Genomic DNA, 4,343 nt, shown 5'->3' with positions numbered 1-4,343 from the left:
GAAGGGGTATCGACAGATCTCGTCCATTGATGTGTTTATGTGGGTTGTACCGAAGAAGAAGTGCCATACAATTAACTACTTGAATTACACTAACATATGTTGATCCCTGCATTTGTCATAGTTTTCCGCTAACTATCTGGTACTCCGCCCCACTTAAGAAATAGGCATATACATTTTGTCGGAACTCGCATAGTTCCATCAAATTTGTAGGATCATCAATAACTACAATACTAGATAGATAGAAAACAAAAATCTTGTTTATTGTCCATACAATGAAACTAATTTGGCATTGTAATTACTGATTTATTTTTTCTTATAAACTCGGTCAAATTTTGCACCATTTGACTTCAGACATAATTTATGCACACCCACTTTTCAAGCTAGAGGGAGTATTAGTTTTCTCGGTAGAGGCTACTAGTAGTTCTCTTTTTTAAATAAAAGGCTACTGGCAGTTTATGAATTTCATGTCTCCGTCCTGATTGATCAAACAAAATGAAAATCAACATTCACTTAGTTGCTCTGCTCTGCATGAAAACCTTCAACGTACAACCTTAAGAGCAACTAGTACCATTAAGAGGGTAGTTCTTAAAAAAAGGCTACCAAGGGTTGCATGAGGCTGGTCCTTTTTCAATTGTGTACATGCCCCTATTGTTTGGCTCTAGCATTTCATGACACTACACTGATGCATTATTGGTTCGTTAAACATATTGCCTTGCCGTTCGCTAGTGACGAAACTAGTATTATGTGTTTGGGCTTTGAATTAGTCGATCAGGTTTTCAGTACCAAGCTGAATTCTCGGTTTTTTCATGTATCCTCATTGTGCACCTAATATCCGTGCCCATAAATGTTGTAAGATAGCTCCTTAATATTTACATAATGAACTGGTTGCAACAAATGCATGCCAGGACGCAAACACAATTCTACAGGCAATATCTAGTGCATATGATCCAACAAATTGGTGAGTAATAATTCACATACCATGTATGTATTTTGATGGTAAACATAGTGTATAGTTAGTATCTCCCTTTTAAGTTTTTATCTTGTTAATTATTGTTATATGGGATCATATTAATATCATTTTTGGTGGTTAATATGCTTACTAGAGCGGATATTATTGGTGAAAGATTGATGTTGTGTAAATATATTTTATATTTTGCTTTGCACTTAGCTAATTATGTTGCAACTACGGTTTCATGCATGTACTTGTCGGTAATGAACCCATCTGTGCATTCACGAGAACGTATGGCATTGCCATTTGTATGCCACATATTTTTAGACGGCTCTTTGGTATTAACCATACATTATGTTGTTTAAACATTTATACATGCATGAATTCTAATTTGTCTTGTTTCTTCTATATTAAACAGAAAATCTGATTTACCAACTCAAAAGAAAGTGTGCCTTTTGCAAGGGTGCACTTGGGATTTAGCACCCAAGGAATGGTGAGCTTTTGTGTGAAAAAGTGGGCCAGAAAAAGGAGTATTGCCAAATGTTTATGTTGAGTGAAAGTCCCAAGAAAGGAATGGGGGAGGAACCTTCTTCAGTTCTAAGTCTATTTGATGATTTGCAAGCTAGCCATGGGTTTGGGTTCATAGATTATCTAATATACAACAAGCTGATACCGTTTGCTTGGATATCAAAATGTAATAGTTAGATATTCATGCGTTGGTACCGTATAAGAACAAATTACATGTGACTAATTGAGTATAAAATAATTCATAACTACGTGTGTTGAGCACGAGGAGCATGTCAAGCACGATGGTTGTGTTGTATTTCCCCCTATTCTCTCCAGCGACCATTAAGTATCCATACTGCTTGCTTCCTTGGTCTTTTGCACACAAACGATGCACCGGGTTTTCCTTTTCTCCCCTCCCCCCCTGTCGGTTCAATATCCGGCATATCTCGTAGTAGGGGTCCTAAGCTAGGCGTCTTGGAGCTATGGTAACATGGACACGAGATTTTACCCAGGTTCGGGCCCTCTTGATGGAGGTAAAACCCTATGTCCTGCTTTTGATTGTATTCATATGGGGTATAGTACAGAGTACATGTATCTAACACGAGATGATAGTAATGAATATGAGATTATCTGTTGACTAGCCTGGCCTCGGTTTATATAAGACACCGGAGGCCTAGGGTTTAGGAGAGTCCTTGTCTTGGGCGCTAAGTCTTGTGGAGTCTTCCTTGTATGCGGCAGGGGTTGTTCGAACTGGAGCATGAGTATGCGGCCATGGGGGTCCTCGGCCCAATCCAACTAATCGGGAGACGACATGGTGAGTACCCCCTAGTCCAGGACACCGTCGCCCCCCCCCCCACCCCTCAACTTAACCTTCTGGCCCTCAATGGAGGGCAAGGTGCGACTCGATTATTTCAAGTGTAAGACATCAAGTTTCCTAAAGTGTTATGTCTGGATAGAAGCAATGGCTGAAACTAACATCATGACAAGCAATAAAAGGAGAGACGAATAAATACAATAGCCTAATTCAATAGATCATAGCAAGCAACAATATTCAGACAACTTTCTTACTTTTGTTTCACCTTAATTGGCGCAGGTTATCACACTACCCAGCGATCTCCCATGACACTAGGTTTTAGGAGGACCACAATAGTGATAAGGGGGGTGACAAGTTAAGAAGCAATTATGATGCATGAGGTTCCACTCGGCCTCTTTTGTAGTCAATATTGCTTTTGTTTCACCTTCATTTGGGCAGTTTGGTTATCCAACATCTCACCAATTTTCATAGATGAATAATGTGTTTCTCGACATCTTTCGATGAAGATTCTATTCCAGAATTGGTAAGCGCCATGTGTCTGTAATTTGTGGGGCAAGAAATTTGTAAGTGCCATGCTATATGTCAACAATGAGACCTAGGCAAAGCTGATGTAACGCGTGAGGTTCAACTCGGCAATAAAAAGTAGCACTAGCTACACTTTGTAAAAAAAAAGGGCCTGGTTGGGATAGCACAAATTTGAACAGGGGTTTTTCAACACCCTTGTCACCCATCTAAAACCCAACCCAGCCCACCCATGAAGCAAAACAGCCCAGGACCAAATGCACTAGCTACTGAACCCATGCATGTATGTAGCCCGTGCAGGACGTGGAGTATTTGAGCTCGAGCTCAAATGAGCCCACACAAACAGTAAAATTGATTTTTTTTTCTAAAAAATTCTAAATTTTTTGTGGTGAACTTTGACAAATGTTGTAAGTGCTTGCAAATTTTCATCATGAGATCACATTCGAGGAAGGTGTGACAAAAAAACAAAAAGATGCTCTGAAAATGCTACTTTCGAAAGCATTTTCGAGCATCAATTTTTTTTCTCGCCTTCCACGAATGTTATCTCATGATGAAAATTTGCAAACACTTAGAACATTTGTCAAAGTATACCATTTTTTTAATTTACTATTCATCTGAGCTGAAATGAGCTCCAGCTCAAAAGGATACTTTCCGCCCGTGCACCTCGTTTCCTCCTATATCTCCACCGTTTATTAATCTTACCTTCATGTCAGACACTTTAATTTGTGTTCTCACCATGGAAGATGAAGGCTCCAATAAAAAATAATTTATGTTTTCCTATTATTATTTTTGAAAGTTTTAAAAATACCAGAACAATCAATTTGGTAGACTATTTCAACATATTCATGTGAAAAATGGTTGAATAAGTTCTAATATGTTGAATAGAGTTTCTCAAATTTAAAATACACAAAATGGTAAACATGCAGATATCGATTGATCACAACAGTAGAAAGGGAAAAAATGGAAAGGGGGATTTGAAAGGAAAAAACCGATAAACTTGGGCCGACTTTCCCCTCCCACTGTGCCTACACATGCATCTTTGTGCGCATAGTGGGCTATTTGAAGATGGCAAGCTTTAGTTTTTTTGAAACAGATTTACCTTGTTTGAGCTCTTTTGCGATGCCTTATACTACTACTTAGTGGTATATAATATAGGAATATCTAACTGTCAGGGTCAATCTTAGTGTTAAAAATATATTACAGTGACGCCATTTGTGTTCTTTCCCCATAATGCACTTATACTACATATATTGCTCATGTATACTACCCATACCAAAGGTACAATGTTTAGTAGTATACAACTAATCTTAATCATCTGATGTTTCTATACTATTTCTTTTTGAACGCTAGTATAGTCTAGTATATGGCACCATAAAAGAGCTCATTCTTTTAATCTCTTTTTCCACATCAACGTTGACCATAAAGTGGTTGTTGTACATCAAAAACTACCCTTATGCAGTACGGCAGGCCATAAAGTGACCGATGTTCCAACACACAGTGTCAAGGCACTAGGATAACTGAAGATGATACCAGGCATGTTGTAACGGGAAC

The sequence above is a fragment of the Triticum aestivum genome, chromosome 2B (genome assembly GCF_018294505.1).
Source record: "Triticum aestivum cultivar Chinese Spring chromosome 2B, IWGSC CS RefSeq v2.1, whole genome shotgun sequence".
NCBI lineage: Eukaryota > Viridiplantae > Streptophyta > Magnoliopsida > Poales > Poaceae > Triticum > Triticum aestivum.
This window is presented reverse-complemented; position numbering follows the sequence as displayed.